General features: G+C 37.2%; 1 long non-coding RNA gene across 2 annotated transcripts in view; it reads left to right on the top strand.

Annotated features, from left to right (window-relative positions):
* The window catches only part of LOC116563784, a 164,933-nt gene extending 155,640 nt beyond the window's left edge, over nt 1-9,293 (top strand). For both annotated transcript variants that reach the window (XR_004274563.1, XR_004274564.1), the window contains one exon: nt 1,478-9,293. This is a non-coding gene — a long non-coding RNA (uncharacterized LOC116563784). The remainder of the gene's footprint in view (nt 1-1,477) is intronic.
* The last annotated feature ends 7,672 nt before the right edge of the window (nt 9,294-16,965 follow it).

Here is a 16,965-nt window from a genome sequence, read left to right as displayed (position 1 = left end):
ACATTTTTGTATCTATATATATTTGTATCTAACAAGTTGTATAAACTTTGTGGGAAAATATAAATAGTCATGTTCTTCAAATTTGTATATAGCAGGGGAGAGTTGGTGTCAAGCAGATGTGGGTTGGTTTCCTTCTTCCTTTACTAGATGTGCTTTGGTTTCTCTGAGGCTCAAATTCTTCCTCAGTGAAATAGATATAATAATCCTTTCGACATTTAAACCAAACAGAAGGGTATAGACACTCTTATATACTGAGTGTTTGGTACTCGGTCAGCTCTTGGTAAATATGAATTCTCCTTGCTAAAATGATTTTCTTCAAAATACTTCTCGTATTTGATTTAGATGGTGGTTCCCCAAATTGAGAACTTTTGTTCCAAAACTGTTCTAGAGACATCTCTGAAAACCCAAGCCTGCAACTGTTGTCAGATTTCAGAATGAAAAGAGGTTTCCCTCTGGCCTTTTTCCCTCCTCAGCGGACTTTAAAGACGTTGGGAACAATTTGGTCTTGTTTTATCTGTCGTGGATTCTCTTTTTGTGAGATAGTTACCTAAATTAGTAAAACATATAGACAGCAAATGAACCAGACTCGCAATAACCCCCTGAGCAATTGGCTCTCAACTACTTACTTCACAAGGTCGTGTTCAAGGCTGGGTCAGGAGATTGATGTGTGTAAAGACAGTTTAAATTCTTTGCAGAAAACTGTCCTTGGTGTCATTATGTATTGCCAGTAAGAATGAAAATATCACCACTACTCTCATTAAAAGAAAATTGTATTAAAGCCTACTTTAAACTTGTTACTCAGGTTTGTCCAGATAATATAAGAAGAAAAAAGTTTCTTTCCTGCTTCCTCTATTTTTTCCTTTTTTAAAAAAAACACAGGCAAACAAAAACAAACCCCACTAGTGCTCCTATATGCAAAGGAAATGAATTGCATACATACACATCATCATATTAGGAGTATGCCCCAGCAGGAAATCTTGAAATGATTGATATTTAAAGTGTTATCGTCTGAAGTGGAATCTCCCATCAAATACAAATTTACCGTTGTACATTTTTTTCCTTCTCTTGCATTTTTTTCCTTCTCTTTCTTTTCTGCAAATGTGTAATACAGCCCCAAAGAAACCATGCTGGCCAACTTCCTTTCTATTTAGTGCCTTCCTTTTTTCTCTCCCTATCTCTCCTCATTACACAGCTCCAGTTTGTACAGGCTCTCCATCCCCCCCAATTCCCGCCCCTCTCTAGTAGTATGAAAATAGAAAAGCATCTGAGTATCTGGGCAGCCTATCAGTTTGCTAAGGTTCATTTTAGCTACTCCAGACATCCCACACAGCAGGGGGAAAACTGCTGTATCTAGTGAAACAAGAGCATGAATAATTAAAACTCTGTTATTAATGAACTTCCAGTCGTTATGTAAATGAAACTGATTTCAAGTCTAATTTGTCAGCCTGAATTCTTTCTCTGTTCTTCCTTTGTCTAGGACAAGAACGCATCATAATGGACTTGATAATAAAACACTAGTAGACATGCTGTGTGCCATGCCCATCTGAGTTAGAGCTTTTAGCGTGGTTAATTGATACAGTTACTCCAGAACAAGTCTATAAGGCATTTTGTATGGCTCTAAGTTTTAAAAGCCGCTCTTTATCCTTTTAACAGGACTGCCTATTCTTTGCACATACCTCATTATCATTTACCTTTACATGAGGGGTGGCATATAATTACTGCCTTGTAAATAGTTTCTTTTGCAATATCCATGATATTCAAAGACAGCAGAGTTCAAAAAGGTCCAGGGGAAGAGAAGGCTGTAGTCTTCAGAGAATGACAAATAGCCACCAGGGAGAGAAAAAAAAAAGGAAAAGAAAAAGGAATACTTGACAAAGTGCATGACCACTAAGAATCAGTCGCCCACTGTTCCACCATCAAGTGTCACTCATGCTATTGGTGGCATTGTCCAAGTGATACTGTGCTGTCGGTGGTCACATATTTCAGCTACATCGTTTGGATCTACTGTATTGTTTGTGAAATTATTCACTATTAAGATGACAGCCTCAAATATAACTATTTGATTTCCTATAGTTACAAATATTTCACGCAACATAGAAGCAATAATTCTTTCAATAGAAAGCTAATCAGCAGTGTCAACACCTTGACAATTTACTGAGTTGAGATCTTTTTACATTTGGATTTTGAGAATGCTTGTATATTATTTTTAGAGAACTGTATAAATTAGATATCAGAAATTAATTACCATTTTGAATATATGGCACACAATTTTGTTATCATAAGATAATATATAAATGAAGTAAAAGAAGCTAACTTGTATTTTGGATCTGTTTGCTACTTTAAATATTTAATTGTGTTCCATGTTTAGAGAGGAAAAAATGTTCTCCATTCAGAAAAATTTTGTTTTTAAGCTACAAGTGTTAAGACTATCGTTCTTGCTAATCCAGATTTTTCATTATTGAAATCATAGTATAAACTAATATTAAAAATGAAACATTTTTTAGATCCTGCAAATGTTGGTGCACTAACTCCTAGTGAGTTTTATGTCTCTATAACGGTATTTATAGTGCTTTTGTGTCACTGAACTTAGGGAAATGTTGTTTCATTGTTTAGCTCTGCTATCTTTTGTTATTTTGCACCATTGCTTTGTTTATAGTACCAAAGAATAAACGGTATACTAATCGCTTTGGTCCAAACAAAGAGAAATGAAAATCTCAGCATCTGCCTGAAAGATAATCATCCATCCTACAGAAATCCATCATTATACCTTGTGGTACACACACTTTGGTCACCTGAAATATGCCAGATACTGGGCTAAGCAACAAAAATGAAAATTTTAAAACAGCAATTATTTCAAAAAAGTGAAGAAAGACCAATTAACCAATATTTACTATAAAATATGAAAGATCTTATAAATGAGAAAGATATAGTATATCACATGTGTATACGTGTAATGTGTCAGAGAAGTATTGCTAAAGTAATCTACAAGAAGCCAGAAGATAGAATGCCTCAGAGAAGACCATTATGTCTGCTTTGTCTAATGGCAAAATATTACATGGCCTAAGCCGACCGTCAGTATTGTCAGGTCCAAGGGTCTGGGTTCAATTTCATTCCTTTAATCCCAGATGAATTATGTGGCAATTCATGCCTCAATTTCCCAGCCAACAAAAGGTATACAGTTATTTCCAAATATGTCTGATTTTCATCATATCAAAGTATAGGCTGAAGGTACAGGTTAAATAAATTCCGTTTCCTGCAGTTTTACAGGATTTTGACTAGACCGTGGCATTTCAGCAGGGACAGCACAATTTGAGGTCTCATGATGCCCAGCTTGACCCTGCTCAACTGACTGTCCTGTACATATCTGTCAGGTTTGCATCAAAGAAGTGTTCTCTCTATTATGCGTATGCCAGACCTTGTATAAGCACCTCTTAGCCTCACATTTTGATTAAATCTGGAGTTTCTCTAACTCAGTCTAAACCTAGCAACTACCTACATTAAAAGACAAAAGCAACCCAGTGATAAGTACAAGACATGTAATGACATATAACATCACACACACACACACACACACACACACACACACACTCACACACATACACACACCATGTCTTTTTGTTTTCAATTGATAATATGGCTCATGGGGCTACAAGTCTGTTCATTTTAATTCCTAGCCAACTCCAGAAGTCATAAAAATGCGTAATCTGAAATTAAACTCAATTAAACCACATTGTTTCTTTAGAAAGTTAAAAGGAAAATACACATAAGTAATAGAAATCAATTATTGTATATTCCCAGGCCTGTTCTTATAAACTGAAGAGGTAATCAATCACTCTAGAGATTTCTACAAGGTAATTACTGTTTATTCTTTAATGATAGTGCCGTCTTCCTTTCTTCCTTCACACCAGCCCTTTGCAGCTGCCACCTCTAAGAAAGCAAATAAGCTACAGTTAAAAAAAAAAAAAAAGCATGACTGGAAGAAAGTTGGTGTTCTGTGTAATGTGGACAATAAGACTGCTGAACTTCATCCCCTTCTGTGACCTGAGGCTACAATACTTTATGGTCCATGCTGTATATACACATCATAACTGCCATTCAGTAATAAATGCAGCCACGGCTTTGAGAAGGGGCACTGCTGCATAGGGAGAATTAATGAGAAATATCTTTATTGTGGATGTTTAGTCATTTACAGGAGTGAAGTATGAAAATGATCAGCAGCTAAAAAAGAACTTGGACCAATTAAGAATTTAAAACAGCTAGCATCCAACTAAATCTCGTCTTCCTCTTTAAAAAGACGGGGAGAAAAATTAAGAGTAAAAATAAATGCTACTGCTATTATCGAAAGCCAAAAGCACCAACCAGGAGATTTTACAGCGCTGCAGTCAGAGCCTAGCTAATGAATATAAGTTACCTTAGCCGGTTTTAGCTGACTTTGAAATTAAAGTCTCAGACCCTTGCATGCAGAGAGAGCTGGACTTGAGCAAAATGGGCTTAATAAACTCCATTGTGCAGTTAGATCCCTAGTGAGATTTCCTGCCCATCCATGACCAATCGGTATTATTTTTTCAGTGACTGGTACTTTTGTGAGCAAGATTGGGGTTTCTGGGAGTGATTAGCACTTTTCACCCTTGATTGACAGGTTCAAACAGAAATGAGACAATAGGAGGAGTCATTAGGAATTCAAATGTAAGGCTGGTGTTTGCAGGCTTTGGGATTGATTTTAATAGAAAGGAACAATATATGGAAGAAAATGAATTAATGTTAAAAATGTTAACTTATGAAGTATAAATTAATCTTATCAAATTCAAAAAAATTCAGAATTGAAATCAGTTAAAAATAATATGGATAGGAATAGCAAAATTTTGGATGTTTTTTTCCAAATACCTTGTAGACAATGAATATATTTAGTTCTTTGCTTTAGATATTTAAAACTCGAAGATTTAAAATTTTAGGGAAATCCTCAGGAGTGAAAATTTAGATTTGGTTTTCTCAAAGATTGAAAATCTCATAGAAACAAGTAATTATTGTTTTTCTAGGAAAAAGAAAATATGATGAAGTTCTCCATTATATCTGGGGAAGATGCCACAGGGAAATAATTATGGTGAATGATTCTAGCATTGACCAGTAATTGATAATTGGCCACAAATAATTAGGGTAGTATCTTCACTGGTGTAAATTATGCTAATAGCTGAGCCTTGTCCCTAGGTGCTGATATTGGTTTCTTGTAAGTAGTTTTGTTTTTAATTCACATTATAAATTTGGCATACTGTACTTGAAACTTTAATCTTGTTTGGCATCAAAACAAAGGCAGATGATTCAGAAGCCTAATCAAAGAAGAAAAATAAGATGTACCCCAGTATTTCTCAGAATTTTTAAATAAAAGTTTATTTCTTATGGAAAACAAATTTTCTGTGACAACAACAAAAACAAACCATGTTTTTAAAAAGTAAGACTAAAGCAGAGCAAAATGTATTGTTTGAAGACACCTCAGAAATTTGAATGGAAGCCTTTCCGATATCTCATAAGTTGTTAATGTTTAAAGGATGATAGCATAAATCCAATACCCTGTGCACGAATAATCACTGCATCAGATTTTTATGCATATCCTGTGTGTAGCTCAGCATTCAAGCTGTATTTTTGAATATGTTGTGACTAATTTATGCCAACTTTTCATCAACCTAGCATTTTTCATTTTTCAATTGACATACAAAGTTCTGTAATCTGTGTGCTCAGTATGTTAATATACTGAGATGGTAAGGGAAAATCCAATGCATCACAATCACAAAAGTAAACTATGAGGGAGCCTTGGTGGAAGGAAAAGATAAAGAAAGCAGTACAATCCAGTGAGGGGCTAGTGTTAGGTTGGATGTGGGTTATTAATAAACCACACTTTCCACATCGCGAGATGGCTTCTGTCCTTTTTTGACCAATCCACCTAGCACCTGTTTTTCAACTGCCCTCCAGAATTTTAAAGCATGCTCTATCAGTGGTTCTTACGCTTCCCTGCAATTGGAATCATGTGAGAATGCTTTACAAATTCTAAGACTTGGCTTCCACTGGACACATTCTGATTTCTTGGTGATTATCAGCAGTCCAGGAGATTTTGATGTGCAACAAAATTTGAGAACCACTTCTGTAAATGCTATCCGCCTCAGTTTTCTCTAATTTGGTCTGAAAAGACACCAATGTCTTCTCCTGTACGTGGTTTCTAAAAACGCTTCTCCATGTTGCAGTCGATTTCAGGGAACAGCTCCTTGATCTGCTGCTGTCTTTTCTGAGAAGCATCGCATCAACATACCCAGGGATTCTGTTAGTCGCTTACAGCCTCTCATCCACTCTCAACTTCTTTCTTATTTTCCCTTTCATACTATTTGATCCCCTAAATTACTGCAGATCAACTGTTATCCCTCTGAGTTTTCAGCTCTCATTCAATATCCTTTCTTTAGCTATTTTGGTGTCTTATCCACGAGTTTAAGCATGAAAAAGTTTCCTTTTCAACATTATCTATTTCTTTCCCTTTATCTAAAAAAAAAAAAAAAAAAAAAAAAAAAAAAAAACACCACAGGCAGGTTCTATTCCTTTCTTCAATCTTCATCCAAGAGCTAAGTTAAGACCTTAGTGATTTTTTATCTCATTATAGTGGACTTCTGTTTCAGACTCTAATTTTCTATCTATCTCCTCCCAATAGCTCATCACTTTCCTATACAAAATTCTACTTTCAGACTTCTTGTCATTTTCCTTACTCATTGTGAACACCTCGTCAGTGTGATTCTTAAACACATCCTATGCAATTCAGCTCCTCATTCTCTTTTCCTACACTCCTTCTGTCCCAAGCTGACCCTAGATTATGGGTCTGGATAGGAGTCAGCCTGTGGACTGACAGCCATGCTTAATAAATGTTTCTGCAGCAAAGGCCTTCTGCAGAGGGTGGTTCTGCAACACGGATGACCAAGAGCCTCTCTAGAGTTCCTAGAATTGCTGTAGGCCTTAGAAACACATGTGTTTTTTAAGCCATGTTCTTCTTCCTTTCCACAACCCATTTTATTCTAATGCACACATCTGATTCTGTACCAGGATCATCCAAAGGGCCAAAGAGCCAGGAAGGAAGACCGAAGACTGATAGTTATATACTTCTATAACTGTTCTGATTTTCTTTCAATCAAGTTATGCAAATTATGTACTTATTTGAACAATTATAAAAAGAATGGCTGCCGCCCTTTGTCTTCCACCTCAAGGGCCTGTTTCCCGCAGAAACTGAGCTTTGTAAAATCCATCATTATCCCTGCTTCTATCCCCTGGTGTTCCTGCTCGCCATTTCCCTTCCCATCAGATTCTACCTCCAACTGCTCCCTGTACCCATCTGTTCCTCTTCCCTTTCTTGTTCTCATGCCCTTTTTCAAGTTCCACGTTCTCATTTGCCAGGTCACCACCTTGAATTTTGTCAACTTCCTCTTGTAAATTTACTTCTTGCCATGGCACTTTTCTATGACAGCTTTTCAAATAAATCTTCTTTCAGAGGCAAAGAAACACACACAAAAATATTTTTTAAAGTCAAAGAAATATATACCAGTGAGAGAACCCTATCTTCTTTGTGGGTGAGTTGTATTTCTGAACTATTGAACACACATATGTGTCACATGATGATGGATGTCAAGTCCTGGATGTAGAAACAAGTTCAAATTAACGTGCAGCAGGAATAATTGCTCTAAGATCAAAGAGCAAATTTCAGTTGTCACATAGTGAGCTTAAAATGTCAAAAAGTGAGTTGAAAGGATTAATACAATTATTTTTAATTTGTTAATTTTAAATAAAGTCATTAATGCACAGAGATACTTTATTTATAGAAAGGAGCATGGCTTCCCTGAGTTTGGACTTCAGTTTTGGTCAGGTCAGGTTCCAGATCCTGACTGCAGTTTCACTAGTTGTGTAACCCTCACTTAAATTTCACCTCTTATGGTCTGTCTCCTCAGTGGTAACAGCAAGGTATAAATCATATTTTATTTCAAGGATATTTTTGAAGTCTAAATGAGATAAGATCTGTTAAGCACATTGCAGGATTAGATGTAGGTAGAACTCTGTAAACAGTGGTTGACATTGTTATTTGCATGCTCTAGTAAATCTACCACCAAATATCTGGGTATATTTTATATATTTCTTGGGCAGCTCTGATACTGTTCTTTCTTCAGACCATCACAAATCCATCCCTGGCATTTAACATATCAATACAAAGACATTTATATTTTCTTGTCAATACCTTAGCATTATTCATTGTTATGTATACTTTGCTCATTTTTCATTCAAGGGATTTTTAAATGGAAAACATATTAAGCTACTCCATATGCTTTCAATATAATATGTCTGGTATCAGCCTCTGTAGCCACTAGATGTCAATACAATGTTTATCTGGAAGGTTTAATAAGGACTCATTAGTATCCTATTTGATTAAATAATGTACTCCCTTTGCAGGGTGTTTTAATATTGAAGGGTTTCCAAGAATTTTGCAGTAATATTTATGGAATTCACTCCACTAACGGCTGAAATGCTTCACCTCATCCAGGTGTAAACAGTTGTTGAATAGAAACTGTTTTAAGCCTGAATCAAATTAAAATTGTATATAGGCAAAGAGAAATGTATATAGGCAGAATATAATTGCCCTGTTTGACTTTTTGCAGGTACTCACCTTGTGGAAACAGCAATGAGATCTTTATTATTCAAAACTGGATAAGACGTAAATTTCATATTTCATTTTAAAGATAGTATCTTACCTTCTCATAGTTATGACAGTAATTCAGAGAGAAGAAATAACCTAAGGTATTTCTAAAATCACTTTCTTCAGTATATCAGCTATTTAATTAGTAACTGGTTTAAAGATAATTTAAAATCCGACCAAATATCAGCTTTAGGAAATTTGGATATTTACTTTTCAGTCTCTAACTCTCAACTTACAGTAAATAACTTTTTCCTGAACATAGTAAGTAACTTTATCATTTTTTGAAGCACCATACCAGTACAGAGAAATGTAATTTAAATCTTTCCTTTGAAATTAGGGGGTCATAACTTATTTGAAAATAAACAATGAAAAAACATTTTCTTTATCTGGGGATGCTACTAGATGAATTTTTTTTCCCAATTCCAGGTTTATGTGTTTTTTTTCTCTAGATATTTATCATTGAGCCTATCTGCTTTTTGCAACCAAATAAAGAATGAAAGAACTTGGAAAATCCACTAGCCTAAAAGAAATCTTTCATTTAGGGCGGGTGCAGTGGCTCACACCTGTAATCCCAGCATGTTGGGAGGCTGTGACAGGTGGCTTACCTGAGTTTAGTAGTTTGAGACCAGCCTGGGCAACACAGTGAAACCCCATCTCTACTAAAATACAAACAATTATCAGAGGGTGGTGGTGGGCGCCTGTAATCCCAGCTACTTGGGAGGCTGAGGCAGGAGAATTGCTTGAACTGGAGGCAGAGTTTGCAGTGAGCCAAGATTATGTCATTGCACTTTAGCTTGGGCAAAAAGCAAGATTCCGTAAAAAAAAAAAAAAAAAAAAAAAAGAAAGAAAGAAATCTTACATTTAATATTTAGTCTGTATATCTCTAGTTACATGCACTAGTAAAATCCTGTATTTCCAAACCCCTTCCCTAAACAAAATGGCACCATAATGAAATTTTAGGATGAGAAATAAAATGTTAGGACACCTTTACGAGATTCTTTTTTGCTTTGCTTGCCTTTCCACATACAAACTGCAAGCTGGCAACATTTTACACAAGATTATAATTTATCATAGTGAATATTTTAGGAAGGAAGGGAATAAAAAGAGGAAGGAAGGAGGAAGGAAACTGGGATCAAGAGGGTCTATTTGAGAATCCATTCATTTATTTCCCAACCACTTTATGGAAATTCTCTCCTCAATTAGGACCCCAATGCCTGTTATGTGAACGTGATGGATCAATGTAAGTAAATTAGAGAGAGAGGGAGGGAAGGGGAGAGAGAAAAAGAGAACGACCAGAAGGAAGATGAGGAGGAGGAGATATGGAAAGGAGGTGGGAGTGGCAGAGGGGATGCTATGATCGGCAGGAAAGGTGTCTGAAGGCTCAGAATGTTAAATTGACTTTTGCGATTGTCTCACAGTTTTGGCAGAGGTTGTAAGAATAAAAAGTAACTGTTACCCCACTTTCAAGGGAAAATTTATCTCTGCACTGTCCTGTATGGTAGGCCTTCGGCACAAGAGGCCATTGAGCACTTGAGATGTGGCTAGTGGAACTGAGATGTCCTGGAAGTTAAATACGCACCGGATTTCAATAATGTCGTGTGAAAAAATGTAAAATATCTCATTAATACTTGTTGCATATTGAAATAATAAAATTTTAGATTAGTCCAGTAGAATTAAACATATTAAAATTAATTTCACCTGTTTCTTTGGACATTTTAAATGTGGCTACTAGAAAATTCAAAATCATGTATGTGGCTTTCATTGTATTTCTACTGAACTGCACCATCCAGAAGGGCTTTGCTAATAAATAGGATAAGTGGTGCTTTAACCCTTACCCCATCACCCACCACCAGGTAAATATTGTGAGACTAGCTGGAGAGTAAAGAACACTTGGTGAAAGAAAAATATAGGCCTATCAAGGGTAGTGCTGCAGCATCTTATTTCCACTGGGCAAGCGAAATGAGGTTTTCTTTTCCCACTTCAAGGTAAACTTCAAAAGAGAACCATTTGTTCAGATTTAAATGAAGAGCTGAAGAGGAGACTAACACCTCACACCACATTGGTGTCCACATGGTTACAAAAACTCTTGGGAGGCTCTTTTCCTTGGTATGTGGAGTTGAGTGTCCACAGAGCTCTTAGAATAACTTGGCCTGGGCCTCTTGCAGTTGGAAAGACTCAGAAGCAGAAGTTAATGAGGAGAAGAAAAGGAAGAACAAGGAGATAGAAGGCAGAGAGCTCTTCCCCTCTCCTTATCACAAGTTTCCCCGTGTAGGCTAGCTTGAGCTGGCAGAGAGAAAGGAGCTTTGAATTGGAAATGAAATGAACATTGGAGTGTGGACAGAATGGGCTTTGTAATAGCTGAAATCGACACTGTTAATACATGAAAAATGCTAGAAAACCCATGGAATATGTGTGAGTTTAGGGACAGAAAAGAATCATTATGTTTGTTTCCCCCATGAGAATTGAAGCTCCACAAAAAACAAAAACAAAAAACAAAAAAATAATAAAATGGAGTAAAAATTCAAAAAAAAATTAAGCTCCAGGAAGATAAGATTGTTGTGTATCTTCTGTTTTGTTTCCTTGCATAATCTAATGAGCCTTAAATGGTACTTGGCACATAGTGGGTGTACAGTAAATATTGGTTTCATGGATAAATAGATGAATCTGACATGATAGGACTGAAGGCAGTAGTTGGATGGGGAAAGATGCTTCCTTGTGTGCCTACAGAGTCTAGCATGTTCAATAACCTGGACAGTTGTGTTCAGAAAAGCAAGGCCCATGCCATTCAATGAGCCTGAAGTGGCTGGTACGTAAGGGGAGGGATTGCTGGTCAGTTCATCAAATGCAGTCCATTTTAGAAATTATAGAGTAGAGTCAAATCACTGCATGATGCTATACTATCAAGAACTCTTTGAAATTTTCCTTGCCGATAGACTCATATTAAGGCTTGTGATGCTTAAAATATTTCCACTGCTGTAGAGTTATTGAACCTTTTTCAGTCATTAAGATCCTTATGAAATTTCTTCCATCATTCATGGCCAATTACCTTTGTTTTTTCAATTACTGGTCATTTTGTTTGAGATTGAGTTTTGAGTGTGATGAATACATCATTATTTTATGTAGATTCAAGTAACAGTGAGAAAGATCATAACTCTGGCAAAGATATATGCTGCCACCAGTATCGTTCCTAACTTTTTCTAAGAAAACACTTTGGTAGGCGGCATGTGACAACTGCACTAGGAACCCAGGGCCTAAAAGCAGTCAGGGTCATCACAATTAGTTCTTTAGCCCCCCCAGTCTTTACCATTCTATTTCCTTGGTTTTCTAGAACTCATTGATATCCATTGTTGCACCTCAAAATCAACAATAAGGATAAAATACAATGCTAAACATCTAGTTTTGTTTTTTTAAAGAAAACTTGTATGTGAACACTTTTTGAAAATGACACCCTTGGGCATAAGTCATTACTGCTTTCAAAATATAGGATGGTGGTAATTATTTTATCTGAGTATGTGAACCTAGCTAAACAGATGCATGCGTTGTCAGCTTCTCCCTTGAGCACTGTTTCACCATCTCAGTTTTTATGACTATGACTTAACGTCTTGACAACTCTTCCTCTTTCTCTGCTGTCTGGCATCGTTGCTCAACGGTACCTAGTAGACTTGAGGCAACATAGAAGAGCTCTTTCTCAAAAGATGTTTAAAGCATTTATGCAGATTCTAGAATAATTTGTGAAAAGGATTTAGGAATACTTATTTGACTGTGTTAAGATTTGGCCAGTTTTAGCCTAAGATGTTTCATCATTTGATGGATGAGGGAAAAAGAACGCTAAAACCTTTAATAATTTTGTAAATGAGCTTATCTTTCCTAAAGAGAAAAACAATGATCTCTCATACTAAAAGGATTATTTGGGGAAAGGAGATGGACAGAGAAGTACAAATGACAAGAAAAACTGTAAGGAATAAAGATTGGGAGAAGCAGATCAAGATGATAGAAGTCACAAAGAGGAGGGATGTCAAATCGCTGTCAACTCAAGTGTCAGCTTGGGGTTAATACTGCCCTTCCTGGCCGGGCGCGGTGGCTCAAGCCTGTAATCCCAGCACTTTGGGAGGCCGAGGCGGGTGGATCACAAGGTCAAGAGATCGAGACCATCCTGGTCAACATGGTGAAACCCCGTCTCTACCAAAAATACAAAAAATTAGCTGGGCATGGTGGTGCGTGCCTGTACTCCCAGCTACTCAGGAGGCTGAGGCAGGAGAATTGCCTGAACCCAGGAGGCGGAGGCTGCGGTGAGCCGAGATCGCGCCATTGCACTCCAGCCTGGGCAACAAGAGCGAAACTCCGTCTCAAAAAAAAAAAAAAAATACTGCCCTTCCTGGAGGAGGATGATCAGGAGAAGTGTGAGGCTCTCACACTCTGTGTAGGAAAGCTGTAGTGAGTACTTAGTTATCTCTGCCGCGGATGCAAGCAGCAGGAATAGGGCATAAGTGCCATGTATTTCCATTTCTATTCCAGAAGGTAAAGGTCTCTGCTACAAGAAAACCCGTGAGTGTTCAGAGGAAGCAGAGTTTCCGTAAGTGTCAGGGAATCCCAGCTATGTGAACACTGAGGAATCCAACATCTGAATTTATTTTTTCTACTGAAAAGAAAAGCCTTTACACTAGACATTTAAAATAAATCTATGGGTAGGAAAGAAAGAAAGAAAGAAAGAAAGAAAAGAAAAGAAAAGTAAAGAAAAGAAAAGAAAAGAAAGGGAAAAAGCATGAGCAACAGAGAGCAAGAGAAAGGAAAAGAAAAAAGAGAAAGAAAGAAAGAGAAAGCAAAAAAAAGTGAAAGAAGGAAGGAAGAGAGTATAATCTTTTGATTAGATCCCATCCGTTAGGTCTCCACATTACACCTTAAAGTACTGAGAGAACTTGACAATATGACTGGTGAGCTACTGGTTGCAAAAATGTCTAAGTAAAGCTCCAAAAATTGTGAGGAGAAGGAAATATATCAGAAACTGGGTATGAGCCAAGTGCTTGAGATCCTAGTGCTCAAGAAGAAGAGAAAAAGATGGATTATATTAACCAAAGAAACAATATCCCTTCTCCTTTCTAAGGTGAACAGGTCCACCTGTGCTCTTTCGCCTCAGGCCCAGATCCTTCTTCCTTCCCTTTCTAGACAAATTTATTGAAACAATGTTGTGCCTGCTTACCTTCCATTTTTCTTCTCTCATTATCCCCTCAATTCCTTTCAATGGATTCCATCCTCTTCCATAGAAATCTCACAAATTTTCTGTTTAAAGGATTGCCAATTGTCCACTTTGTAGTACATCATTAAACATGTCCCATTATACCTTCTTTCAGGTAACAGTGTAATTTAATCATTGATATCCTGTGGTTTTTCTGCAGTCATTCTGCCTCTTTCTCATTCTGGCTCCACCTTCATTGACTATAGATATTCTTCTCTTAGGTTCCGTCCTCAGACTTATCATTCCAAATGTTGATCTTAGAAATTTTATCCATACTCATGGATTAAACTGTATTTTTAAATCACCCACATCTACCTGCCTAGTGCAGGTATCCTAAATGTTATTGGCTTTGCATTTTAGCTGTCGTGTGGAAATATCCATGGATGTCCCATACATAGCTCATTTCAATTTGCCCAAGTAAAACTTATCCTCTCTGTTCACAGAACTGCTTTTCCTTCTTCTCCTCAGATTGGTTGACCATTGCCACTGACCCACTCTGGAACCAATACTATGTACCCACCATGCACTGTGCTATGGTTTACATGTGTCATATTCACTAATACACACACCAGCCCTCTAAGATAGTATTATACCCATTTTACAGATAAGGAATCAGAGACAATAAGAGGTTAAGTAACTTGCCCAAAAGGCCACTAGGCTGATAAGTCATAAAGCCAGAATTACCCCTAACACCTGACTATCCTGACAGCCAATAACATTTTTGTGCCAACCTGAAGGAAACATGTATAAATAAGGAAACATGGATTCATTCCGTTTCTACAGAAAACAGGGCTGGAGCACTGAAAAGAAATTATACGAATATAGATGTCTGTCGTTTATCAAAGAACTTCTTAAGAGACACAGTAAAGAAACAAGTTTTCTGGCAAAGTGATGGCTTCTGACATAGGACAGTTGCAAAGACATCTTTTGGGTAATGAGAAAATTTAGATTACACAGACGCCTGAAGTTCACAATATGCCTTGGCACTGCTGTGGTTTGTAGGATAGCTCTTCAGCAGATTACTAATCCTGTGAGGAACAAACAGATGCATGCAGCCATTTAGTAAATACACTGCATGTTAGATAATCAATATATTTTTGTATTAAAGTGTCTAAAGTCATGAAAACTTTGGTAACAAAAAGCTAGGATTTTAAATAGGAAGAAAGTGTTTTTTATTTTAGTGATTCAGCTGCTTCAGGTCATGTTGCGTTCTCTGTTTTGAAAAGCAGCTTCCACAGCTGCTGCAAACATTTTTAACTGATCCATCACTACAATGTCATCCTGGCTGTAGCATCAACTTCTGTGGCTCAGGAAGGAAGAGGGGAGAAAAGTGTGAATGGAACAAATGGGACACTGTATTCCAAAACTGAAGAGATCATTTCTTGCATATTTAAGAGTAATTTTTTGCACTGTTGGTTTTTGGGTTTTTTTTTTTTTTTTTAACATAGACCTTAATGTATTGTCTTTTTTAAAAAAAAATCTGCTCTCAGAAAGAGTCTGTGCTCAACACTTTGCATCATGTGACAATTATACCTTGGGGCAATCAGTAAATAGGAGCAAGGGGCAGAAGGAGTCATTATCTCTAACTAAAACTACAGTGGGGAAATCGGAAAGGTGAGGTGCCATATAAGAGATGCTGGAATTCACGCTCAGTTCCTGTGGCCGGACAGGCTGGGCGATATGCCCAGGGCTCTAGATGATTCTGCAGAGGCCACTGGCAGGTGCCTACAATGAGACTCTGTTCATCCACTTTAATTAGCACCTCATCACTTTCAGCTTGACGTCACCCAGCTGGCTACAGCCAGACGACACCTCCAGCTTGAACTGGGCTCCATTCCATTTTCTTGGAGCTTATGGAGACATGTGGTGCTTTCTTTAAGTGCAGCTGGTGCTGGCACTTTCATTGTAAATTTAAATCTCTGTTTGGAAAAAGGTGATAAGAACAGTTTGTTTCAAGTCCCTGGTGTTTAAGCCTTAAGCAATTCCCAGCAAATACATTCAAGGCTCCTTCTGGTTTGATCGGCTACAATTTGTAGTCATCTTAATAGTGGCAGTGTTCAGATGCTCCTTAATGCTATTCACATTAAGGAAGTCGCTACACTGCATCACTATTTCTCTGTGGTTCAAAGTTTATGCTGATTGCTTTTAGCATTTTTGGTGATGCTCGTTGATGAGTGTAAGTTATGAGAAAAATAATGGCATTTGCATGCACTTATTTGAAGGTTTTTTTTTTTCTTGTTTCAATGGAACAAAAAATGAGATGCTTACTAGATGCATTCTGTTTTATTGCAGTTTTTCTCAATAACTCATGGTGCTAATATCCAAGACTGCACAGTGAGCAACATGTGGAAGCTTAATGATCTTCCATTTTTCCATACAGTTATCGCACCTTCAGTATTTAACTCATTTCTTTATAAAATATCTTATTATATATTGTGTTTGAAAGTATTGTGTAAAAATAATATCTATTAGTGTATCTTATAACCAATTTTTATATCTCTTGGCTTTTGTCCCCAAGATTGGCAGACTTGATTAAAATATTTTTTCTTTTTTAAAAAATTTCTTCCTGTGGTCTGGGCATGGTGACTCACATCTGTAATCCCAGCACTTTAGGAGGCTGAGGCAGGTGGATCATCTGAGGTCAGGAGTTTGAGACCAGCCTCACTAACATGGCAAAACCTCATCTCTACTAAAAATACAAAAAAAATGAGCCAGTCATGGTGGTGGGCACCTATAATGCCAGCTACTCTGAGGCTGAGGCAGGAGAATCACTTGAACCCAGGAGGTGGAGGTTGTGGTGAGCCGAGGTGGCGCCATTGCACTCTAGCCTGGGCAACAGAGCGAGACTCCATCTAAAAAAAAAAATTCTTCTTAAATGCCTTTAGATACTCTCTAGGCATCAGGTACCCACATTTTGGAGATAAGGAATGAAATCACTCAAATTAAAATTACTTCCTTTTTATATAGTATTCTAACTATAAGAAACAGGGAAACAATCTCAAATGAATGACTACAGTACTAA

This window comes from Sapajus apella, unplaced genomic scaffold, assembly GCF_009761245.1.
Source record: "Sapajus apella isolate SASKATOON/1434 unplaced genomic scaffold, GSC_monkey_1.0 scaffold36, whole genome shotgun sequence".
Classification (NCBI taxonomy): domain Eukaryota; kingdom Metazoa; phylum Chordata; class Mammalia; order Primates; family Cebidae; genus Sapajus; species Sapajus apella.
Note: the sequence above shows the minus strand (reverse complement) of the source record. Positions and strands in the feature narration are given on the sequence as shown.